Source organism: Leptonychotes weddellii, chromosome 4 (assembly GCF_054177405.1).
Source record: "Leptonychotes weddellii isolate Sample4059 chromosome 4, ASM5417740v2, whole genome shotgun sequence".
Classification (NCBI taxonomy): Eukaryota; Metazoa; Chordata; class Mammalia; order Carnivora; family Phocidae; genus Leptonychotes; species Leptonychotes weddellii.
The window spans coordinates 164986204-164997867 of record NC_138372.1 but is presented as its reverse complement, the minus strand read 5'-3'; the positions used below and the strand labels follow the sequence as shown (position 1 = coordinate 164997867).

Below are 11664 nucleotides of genomic sequence, written 5' to 3'. Positions count from 1 at the left end.
CAGACAGACAAAACCAAGCATCCCAAAGATAGTATGTGGACACAGTAAGAGGTGGGGGAGGCAGCCAGAGGAGCCTTAAGCAAGGACTCTACATACAAATGTGAAGGGACTGAGGAGCTGCTTATGCAGATTTAAGGGGGCGGGAGGGATTTCAGGCAGAATGAACAGCAAGCACAAAGGTCCTGAGGTACAGACAGCCAGGTGGAGTGAGCCAGAGGGAGGACAGGAGCCAGGTCCTCCGGGGCCTGTAGGGCTTGATGTGAAGGAGGTGACCACCAGAAGCTTCTGTGCCTCATGAGAGTTTCTATGTTGTCCGGGATTTATCTTTCTGCTTCATTTGACTTGACTTCCTCGACACTGTTTCTTCCTTCATCTGCATCTAATCTGCTGGAAACCATTTACTTAGTTCTCTTTTGTATTTTACAGTTCTAGAATATCTGCTTTCTGTATTTCTATATTTTCCAGTTCTCTGCTTAAACCATCAATCTCACCTTTTAATTCCTTGATGATAAAGAACAGTTATTTTAAAGTTTGTATCTACTATCTGAATCTATTTCTATTTTTTTCTTTTTTATTATGGTGGCTTCAACTTGTATTTATAAATAAAATTACAGAAAAAATTTGAAAGTCTACACTACATATTTCTCCAGAGAGAATTTATATTTGCTTTGGGTGGGAGGATAGGAGAATTAGCAATTCCAGCTTAGCCTGAGCCCACAAGGGACTGGGACTACCAGATAGCCTTCCTGTGTGAGTGCTTTTCTTTTTTTTTTTTTAAAGATTTTATTTATTTATTAGAGACAGAGAGCACATGAGAGGGGGGAGGGTCAGAGGGAGAAGCAGGCTCCCTGCCGAGCAGGGAGCCCGATGCGGGACTCGATCCTGGGACTCCAGGATCATGACCTGAGCCGAAGGCAGTCGCTCAACCAACTGAGCCACCCAGGCGCCCTGTGAGTGCTTTTCTGAGCTCCAGTGCAAACCCTATGGGGTTACCAACCCTCTGCACCCAAACCTGGGGGGCCTTAAACGCCAACTTTAAAAAATTTTTTTTTTAATCTTTCCAAACTCCAGATTTCTTTAAAGCTCAACTGCCCTCTCAGCTACCTCTTCAGGAACCGGCAGAAGCCCTCCCAGGGGTTCTCAAACAGGGTTCTACCATAGAACGAAGCCCAATGCCCCACGCCCACTGTGTACAAAGTGAATTCACTTCTCTCCTATGCGTCTAGATAGTACTTTCACAGCATCATTTGCTATATTCCATGATTCAGATGAGGAAGCCCAGCTGAGAAAGGCTGCCCCAAGGGAAAAATCGCTCAGAAATGCTGAACTCACCTTTTTGGCTCTCGTTCTCTTCAAGGTGCTGGCCAGTATTTATTTTGCTTGTACTTTACTAGCTCTTACACCTTCAAAGATGTTTTGTTTGGTGTTTTCGTTTCACCTTTCCCAGTGGCTCTCAGCAAGAAGGTCTGGAGCAGACTCTCGTGAATGGGGTATCCCTGAGAACAGGGGCTTCCCCTGCCTTTTGGGCTACCATGGCTCCAGGGCCCGGCAGGAGGAAGCATTCGGTAAATCCTTTCTGAATGAGTGGATCAATAATGAATGACCAACAGATGTGGATTCATTCACTCACTCTTCCCAGTGTGAAGACAGCCCCTGTGTGAATGGACAGCTGGCCAGGAGTGAGGCGCCAAGGGACTCTAGTGTCACCAGGAAGAAGGGCCTCCCGGCCCACAAAAACGCACACCTACTGCACAGTGCAGAGGTTTCTCTACAAGGAAAATAGAAGCCTCAGAGGTTCAGAGTTTTGTACTGTTAGCACTAAGACTGCTCCTTGCTTAGCTTTCAGATTGAGAAACCTTCAGATTATCACCTGGTCTAAGGGCAGATGCACTTGCAGGAAGACGTACTGCTGTGTGATGAACAAGAGTATTGGGTCTGTCAGGTACAGCATTCTTCAGACACAAATTGGTCATATTTTAAACCCCTTTGTCCAAGTATAAAAAAGGGCATAAAGAGGTACAAACCCTAAGTGCATGGCTCAGTGAATGCTCACCGAGTAAGCACAGCTGTGTAACCAGCGCTCAGATCAAGAACCGGAACACCAAACCCCACCCCTGCAGCCCCAGAGGCAGCCCTGGCACCTGTCCTCAGTTACTACCTCCCCCCAGCAGTAACCACTGTCCTGACTTTCAGTACCATCAAGTGAGCTCAGCTTGCGTTGGAGCTTCATATCAACGGAATCAAGGTGACTCCTACTCCGTACCAGCTTTCTCTCACCCAGCAGAGTGCTTGTGAGATCCGCCCGCCTTGTCGTATGTAGCTTCAACAGCTGGTTCCTTTTTTGCTGCCTGAAAATACTGGTCCGTATCATCACACTGTGACTTGTTTTGATAGAGATTTTGCTTCTTTCTAGTTTTTGCCTACTTGGGCGCCTGGGTGGCTCAGTTGGTTGGGCGACTGCCTTTGGCTCAGGTCATGATTCTGGAGTCCCGGGATCGAGTTCCGCATCGGGCTCCCTGCTCAGCAGGGAGTCAGCTTCTCCCTCTGACCCTCCCCCCTCTCATGCTCTCTCTCTCCCATTCTATCTAGTTTTTGCCTACTCAGCTCTTGCACAAGTCTTGTGGTGCATCCTTGTATGCACCTCTGTTGAGTAGTACCCAGGAATAGTATCACTGGGTCTTAGGGAAGCATGTGTTCAGCTTTAACAGGGGGTGTCAAATATTTTTCCGAAGCACTTACATCAGTCTACGTTTCTACAGCAGCAGAGGAGAATTCCTATTGCACCCCATTCCAGTTAAAACTGGAAATGATCTTTTTTGATTTTAACTATTTTCATGGGTGTGAACAGCACTGAATATTATCATATACAGTAATCCCCACTTATCCAAGATTTCATTTTCTGTGGTTATAGTTTCCTACAGCCCACCGCCGACCAGAAGCAGATGGTCCTCCTTGTGACCCCTCGTCAGAAGGTCAACAGTAGCCTCCCCCTACGTCACATGCCTGCGTCATCACCCTCGCTCCATCTGGTCACGTGGGCCTTTCACCGCCTCACATCCTCCCAAGAAGAAGGCTGAACAGCACAGTAAGATATTTTGAGAGACAACATTCACATAGCTTTTATTATAGTATATTGCAATAACTGTTTTATTTTATTATTACTGTTAATCTCTTAGTGTGCCTCATTCATGCATTAGACTCTATCATGGGTATGTATGCATAGGAAAAAACAGTGACCGTATTGTTGACTACTACCTGCTGTTTCAGGCATGCCCCAGGGGTCTTGGAACATATCCTCCACAGTTCAAGAAGGACCACTGTATTAATGTCTGGGGTATAGTTAGCAATGGTCTGCCATGAAAGACAGAGCTACTTGGTACACTGAAGAATTAGATTTTTTTTTTTTTTTAAGATTTCATTTATTTGTTTGACGGAGAGAGACACAGCGAGAGAGGGAACACAAGCAGGGGGAGTGGGAGAGGGAGAACCAGGCTTCCCGCCGAGCAGGGAGCCCGACGCGGGGCTCGATCCCAGGACCCTGGGATCATGACCTGAGCCGAAGGCAGACGCTTAATGACTGAGCCCCCCAGGTGACCCCTGAAGAATTAGATTTCTGAGCCAAAAATAAAATTACTTATATACCACTTTTTATGTGCCAGGCACTATTTTAAATACTTCCTTTTTTTAAAGGATTTATTTATTTGACAGAGAGAGAGAGAGAGAGAGAGCAAGCATGAGCAGGGAGAGGGGCAGAGGGAGAAAGAATCCTCAAGCAGACTCCCCACTGAGCATGGAGCCCAACTGGGAGTAGGGGGGGCTCTATCCAGGCTCCATCCCACAACCAGGAGATCATGACCTGAGCGGAAACCAAGAGCCAGCTGTTTAAACAACTGAGCCACCCAGTGCCCCTAAATACTCTCCATATGTTAATTTGTCTAATCTTCATAACACTATGTGTTAAGTAAGTACTAATATTTCCATTTAAGAATCAGGGACTGAGGCATAGAGCAGATAAGCAATTCACCCAAAATTACACAGCAATTAAAGACACAGGAAAGATTTGAATCTAGTCAGTTTAACTCCTGCCTTTGCTTGTAACTATGGTGGTAAGTATATTGCTCATCCCCATAAAACAGAGGATCAGACCCTATATTGTAATCAACTCCTTGGGATAATGCTGCACTCCGATGACACATCTGGATGGCCAGTGGGCCTTCCGCATGTGTTATCCCACCTGACAATGTGGTTTTATTTTAAACTGCTTTAGCCCTGGAATATCTTTCAAGGTTCCGTGTCCTGTTATGTACCTTACACTCTGCTAACAAACTGGATAAAAGCAAAAGCATAAAGATAAAGATGGTAATAAACCTCAGCAGTGAGAGAGTACCGCCACACTTCTGCTGGCTGCCCTCAAACCCACCAACACCCCCCGCAGGTCTCTGCCTGTGAACAGCATGTAGAGTCCTCACGGACAGCTTCCCAGCGTTTCCTCCCTGAATGCTGCCAGCACCCTTCCCTGTTTGGTTTGCTGTCTCCTCTAGAAGTCTTTCCACATTCCATCAAGCAGATAGTCTTCCTCCGTCGGTCCTCCTGAAATAGTCTGGGTGTGATTTTTTTTTTTTTCCCTGTATCAACAAATCAAATATTACTTACTACATGCTAGACCCTGTGGATAAGAAGGCACAGCACCTATCATCAATAACTTAAAATGTAAGGGAAATAATTATACAAATAAAGGGAGTAGATCACATTGTTCTAAGAAGTATCTTAAGTAGGATGTATACACATGGATCCAACAGAGAACAACCAACTGAAACAGACAGGGGACTATGGGAGGATTCAAAGTGGGGATGATAACAGCGTTTCCTCCTAGATCCTGATCTGCCTGATGGCAAGGAGTGAGTTCGATGAATGCTGGTTAATGCGTGAGGAAAATCATAAAACTAAGATGGCAGGTTCTTGTAGGGGATCCATTATGATAGAGGACTATTCCAATGGTTCTCAAGTCCCCTCCCTGCCTCAGCCCTAATTCACCTGAGGGACCTGACACCTCCATCACGGTAGCTCAGACAACCACCACTGCTTGCTCGCTCACTTCAATGGTCAAGCCTCATTACAGAGGCTAAATGTGTTCTCCCTGCCCTAGAGACACTGTCATTCCAGAGTCCTCCATGCTCTTAAAACGCTTTTCTGGTTGTTTTGTTCAGAGAAGAAAAAACCACCTCTAAATACATAAACTTAAAATCTGAAATCATTTCTTAAAGCTTTACCTTTCCAAAATAGGTCAACCTTTCAACAATTTAGGAAAGAGATCGACTTAGGAAGGTCCTGATAGACATTTCAAGTAAATTGCATGTGGCTCTTAACTCTTGCTTCTGGTAAAATGGATGTAAAAAATTACAGAACCTTCATCTTTTAATCTAAAATAAAAAGGTGTCCCTAGGCTTTTCAATTCACATTTAAAACGCATTTTCATAAATAACCTTGTCACAATCTGTACTCTGTTTTAATTAAATTTCTCACTATGGAAAACAAGATAATTGAAACAATTTAGAGATTAGTTAACTGTCAAAAAACTATGCCAGTAGTCACTGCACTGGGAAAATTTGCCACCGGTACAACCCTCTTCTGTAACTAAAGTCCCCAAACTAGTCATGTAATCAAAACTTCAGGTGAGCTCACACAAAAAAAGACAACGACGGCTTCACTGAGTCTTCAAAACAAGATCTACATTAACAGAATTACACGTACATTTAAAAACTATATTTGGTTTTCCCTAAAGGCCTTTGCGGATGTTTCCAGTCACCAAAAATTTGCAAGAGTTTACTCTTCTGGCAAAGGAGTCAATGGCAGTCCCCGTACGGCCATGTTTCAGAGGAGGACATCGAGTATGGCAGGAGCAGGGTGGACCTTAAAGCAAGTTTCATCTTCTGCAGCGTCAATGAGCCATGATGCTGGAGAACAGGCAGAACCCTGTTCCCTAAACCCACGGTTTATACTGCTGCTCTCATTCAAAACTCTGACTTTTTAAACCTGGATTAAGTTAACAAATGGCAGCTGTCCTGTGAGGAAACAGCCCTCAGGAGCTGCACTAAGACAGTCTCGAGAGCCCCATCTCCGCATCTGAAAACATGCAGCCGGCGCAGAGCACAGACTCCAGGATGTGCGGAGCCTCTGCAAGTAGGCACTACCGCCCACGAGGGTGAGGCATCGCAGTGGGATCATCAGAGCCTATCAAGTACCTGCAGGGCTTCCACATTCTGACAAAGTTGGACTTCTAAAAGGCCCTGACATACTTATGTTGAAAGGGGACCACAACCCCTCAACTCAGCCTCAAAAGCTTACAACAATGACCCGGACGCTACCGGGGACATCCCTGACTGGCACGTACTTCCCATGAAGAAACAGATGGATGACACAGACATAATTAAATGAGTTAGAAAAGAATATGATTAAAGTTTCTAAGATGATTTGAGATTGTACACCTTGTGAACATGCATTTGAAAAGAAGTCTCATTTTTAAAACATTTTTCAGAACTTCTGTTCTAGAATTCAAGAGACGCAGAGCCACTCACTCACTTTCACTTTTAGCTTATTACTCTCATTAAAATTTAGTTTGCTTTGTTTATTCTGTGACTTTCTTCTCAGTACCAAGATTTCTATCTGATGAAAATACAGTTCCTTACTAGTAAAAACATCTCTATGGTGATAGTGAGAACCAACTTCAAAAAGCAATCAATTATAGAATTTTCAAGTTGGAAAAAAGTTAGGACAGTGTCTGGCCTAACCTTCTGGTTCCTCGGGTGAAGTACCATGATGGGCACTTTGTAGTCACAGAAACCAAAGCCCAAAAGAGTTAAACAATTTGTGTAAGAAACAATGGTGATACTGATAAGAAGGGAGATAAGAAACCAGGTAATTTCACCTCTCAGAATAACATTCTCTTTATTAAATTGTATTGTCTTTCACATTTATTAGTTCACTAAATGAGCCATGTTATGTTACTAAAATTCGTGCCAGATATTTAATTTTACTTCACTAAGTATATTTAACAGTGCACATGACACATGGAATGACACAATTAGTTGGCAGTAATAAAGGCCACCCTCCATATGTTTATGTATGATCTCTAAACTGTCAGGCCCTGTGACAGGCTCTGGGCAAATGAGAAGAGAAGAGAAGGGGAGGGGAGAGGAGAGGAGAAGAGGGGAGAAGAGAGGAGAAGAGGGGAGAAGAGGAGAAGAGAAGAGAAAAGAAAGGAAGATGGGAGAGGGAAGGGGGAAGAGGGAGAGGGAAGCGGGAAGAGGGAAAAAGAGCTGGCATGGACAAAACAAGAAGGGCATTCCAAGACAACCGATTACACATGCAAGGCGACATGGCGTTCAGGTCCCTGTTGTGTTTAAGGAACTAGAACAGGTCAACAGAATGTAATATGATCATGTGGGGATGGCAGAAGGCTAGAAGGCTAAACAGTCAGACAGGATACTCAAGAAGGCCTTCAGATGTCACTCAGAAAAATCTCAAATTTATCCTTCTAGAATTCTAAACTAGTTCTTCTATTCTGGTGCTGGGGAGGCAGCAGCACTCTCAGACTTAGACACTAGAAAGGGCTCTAGAAGTAGTGTGAATAATACGTTACTGAAGGGAAGGACCCAGAGCGAGGACAAGGCTATGAGCAAGGGTGTGACTAAGTAGGTGACAGCAATCATCCACATGTCTATCTGCACACCCATCCATCCGCCCATCTAAACAACCAGTATTTACTGAAAGACTACTGTGTGTTGGGTGGTAGGAACAGAAGCGTGAACACAGATGGAAAGCTGGTGACAGGTGAGACATGGGGACAAGCATTACAGACAGGTGCAGACTGGGAGAAGTGCAGGTGCTCCGGGAGGACATGGTCACAGCATGTGAGCTGGATGCTGCGAGGGAGGGGTGTCTCCCGAGGAGGGCAAGCACCTTAACTAAAGCTAGGGTGATGTGAGGAGCTGGAGACCCAATAGCTACGCAGACATGAAAAGACGTGAAAAGACTTGGTTTGCTCCCTGATTACGGGGAATGAGAAGAGGTGCAGGTGAGCCCTTGCAGCCTGGGGATACGGCGGTGCCGTCCACACTCACCAGTCTCTGTGAGCCCGAGGGGCTGGCCCAGACCACAGCTTTGACAGTGCTCTGGGGCACTCAGGGACAGAAGGACGCAGGAAGTGGATACCGGAGGGCACGCAAGGGAGAGGTGGGAGTTAGAGACTTAGACCTAGTAGTTAGGAACATGTAGTGTTAGGTGAAATCATGGAAATGGCTAACATTTTTCAGAGACAATAAAAGATACTGAGTGCTTGGAGAACATGCATCTATTTTGATTGTGTGTTTTCTCTGCATGCGGAGCCTAAAGTGATTTATCAGAAATGGTTTCATTTTAGAAATTCATATGTAAATTGGGCTCTGCCAGGAAGCATCAAACATGTCTTTCTGTGTAATTACACCAACATTTTGCATTGTTAAAGTGCTTTCATTGAATGTATTCCGGGTTATGCTAATTACTCAGTTATTTAATTATTTGGACATAAGTAATGAATCAATGTTATTTTGGGGAAGAGGTACTTCTTGTTCTCAAAAAAGAGATGAGAAGTTACAGTAATTATGTCTAATTTTACTAAGTTAGAAGTGGAGCAGAAGGTCCCAATTTATTCCCAAATGGTTGAAAACATAACCATTATCTGTTTTCTTCTCTCCTGGAAAAAAAAAGTTAATCATGTGAACTGTCTTGTTTCCCTAGAGTTATTCTTAAAAGACAAGCATTCACTGACGGGAGGATCTGGTCTCCCCGACAGTGAGTCTGTTCCTTGCACACGGCCACTGTGTGTCACCTGCCCTTTCCTAACACTCATCTCCTCACAGACCAACAGATTTATTTGCTGACAGATGTTCTTCTCAAGGACACATGCTCAGGGAGTATTTTGTGACAGTGAGTGTGATGAAGAACAGTTGGCTCAGGTGACATTAGAAATGATCAAATATCTTCACACACACACACCTTGAGAAAAATCAGTCCAATTTCAATAGGCACATTTTGACAAGGAAATACCTTCAAATTATCAGGCTTTCTCACCGGGGCTAATCAAACATATTCTTATAACGGGCATACTGTAACTGCATACCAACAACTGTAACGCACACCACTCACTGAGCTTTTGAGGCTTACACTATGCTGGAATCCCCTCGTGCTCGTGCACATACTCTGAAGAATGCGGAGTATTTTAAGGACTGAAATGTGTACTTTCTCAAAAAAGCAGCAGCTGTGGCAGGATCTGAAGGTATAGGATGTTACCCCCTTTTTTGTTTAAATAAGCAACTGATACGATTTTTGTCTTTTATTCTGGAAATAATGTCCTCAGATAATAAATGTTAAATGGAACTTAAAATGAAAAGCAAACTGAAGTGGTTAGATAGAACCAAACAAGTTCATAGAAATAAAACATTTATACTATGAATGCATTTCAAGGTGGATCTTTAAAAATCACATTTCTGAGTTCCAAAGAAATGACAAGTCTTTTTTAAGAGTTACAGATGCTCTGAAACTCTTAAAGAAAAAGCTCTTTCTCTTTTTGCTAATAAATACAATATTGTCATTTATTATTTTAAAAAATCCTAACCCCATCTTGTTTTTCCTAATTTTTCTCAATTTCCATTTATCTACTTAAGGTAGCTTAACACGAGCAGCTAATTACATGGTCAGGCAACAGGGGTCATCTAACACAATCTCCTGTCACCCTGCCCACAGTCCAGAGGACGCAAGATAAGGTACCTGCTGCGTTTTTCTCCAAAGAGGAGAAGAGCCTATAATCTCAGCTACTAGAGCACAGTTTTTAATAAAGCACTGACTGTTCGAGATAGAACATACGCCCTGAACACTGAACTCCGCATCTGCTCCTTCTTTATCAGCTATGTGACTTTAGGCAAGACACTTAACTTCCCCAACCTTAAATTCTCATTTGTACAACAGGCTCATAACATCTCACTGAATGGCTCTGAGAAGAACATGACATAACATATATGAAAGTGCCTTGTAGAGAGTAGTTTCTCATTAAATATTACATCGTTCTGGAAAGTTCATTCTTATACTGAGATGAGGTTTATGTTACTCTACTACTTTCAGGAGCTACACAGAATTAGTCTTATCTCTTTGTAACCTGTAACTGCCCTTTGAGCACCAGAAGACAAGGATAACTAAGGCAACGTGTTTTTTCAAATGCCAACTGTCACACTGCTTCCCACCAGATGGTTACAGTAATGACTTAGAAAAGATCAATGGTAACCTTCATTAGGAAAACTTATCGGGTCCCCAATCCAGTAAAGATTTACTAAGTGGATATAACGTGCCAGACACTATGCTACGGGCTAGAGACACAGTGTTTTTCCCTAGAAGTTTATAATCTGCTGAAACAGATGTATACTAATGATTGCACTATACAGCTATATGCTAATAATGAAGTTATATATAAATTGCTAAATGACTAAAAATGAAAACCACACAAAAGGCATCTGGGTGGGTTCTCCACACATGTAAATTTTTTTTAAAAACTCAGTCTTTTTATTTTATTTCATTTATTTGTCAGAGAGAGAGAGAGAGCACAAGCAGGGGGAGTGGTAGGCAGAGGGAGAAGCAGGCTCCCGGCTGAGCAAGACTAATGCAGGACTCAATCCCAGGACCCTGGGACCATGACCTGAGCCAAAGGCAGACGCTTAACCAAGGCCACCCAGGCATCCCTTAAAACTCAGTCTTGAGAACAGTCATTCATTCATTCACTCATTCAGCAAACATTTATTAAAGACCTCCTATGTACCAGATATTATACTAGGCACTGGGAATATAAAAGTGAATGTCAAGTGAGGGACCCATACTCTCAAGGAGTTTAGAAGCTACTTTATGATCATTCCAGTTCAATGGGATAATTATTTTTTTTTTTCAAAGATTTTTTATTTATTTATTTGACAGAGAGAGACACAGCGAGAGAGGGAACACAAGCAGGGGGAGTGGGAGAGGGAGAAGCAGGCTTCCCGCCGAGCAGGGATCCCAATGCGGGGCTCAATCCCAGGACCCCGGGATCATGACCTGAGCCGAAGGCAGACACTTAACGACTGAGCCACCCAGGCGCCCCGGGATAATTATTTTAAAGATCAACTTCAACTTTCTCACTTGCCACATGAATGAGTAACTATTTTGGGGGGTTATAGGATCTCAGGCTTCCTAAGTTGGATACCATTTAGTATACCCACCTCTTCTAAAGTTCTACAAACACATTTTTTAATTTTCTTTTAAGTTTGGGTGTTTTCTCCTTCCCATGCTCCAAAGCTAAGCATGTTGTGTGAATAATCTTCAGGATTTCAAACAGTTAGGACCAATGGCCAATGTCTGGGAATATGCCAGACACAGCAAAGCTATGTTTAGAAGGGCTAGAAGTAAAAAAATAAATTCAAGTTGGGTCAGGAAACAAAGAAGAGGTCAAAAGAGCACACCTGAGAGGCAGAGCTACTGAGGCGAGCTGCAGAGGTGAGGGGACTGTGTCTCCACCTCACACCAGCTCCCAACATTGTTTGCTACGTACAGTGTTCAGCTACTGAAGCTTTCACTGTAACAGTGTAGAAGGCTTGCAAAATGCTAGGC

The 11664-nt window shown here is 43.5% G+C and overlaps 1 protein-coding gene across 3 annotated transcripts in view; it reads right to left on the bottom strand.

Moving 5' to 3' along the window:
- Positions 1–11664, bottom strand: part of KHDRBS3 (KH RNA binding domain containing, signal transduction associated 3) — a 103285-nt gene that overhangs the window by 52990 nt on the left and 38631 nt on the right. The gene's annotated exons all lie outside the window — the stretch shown is intronic.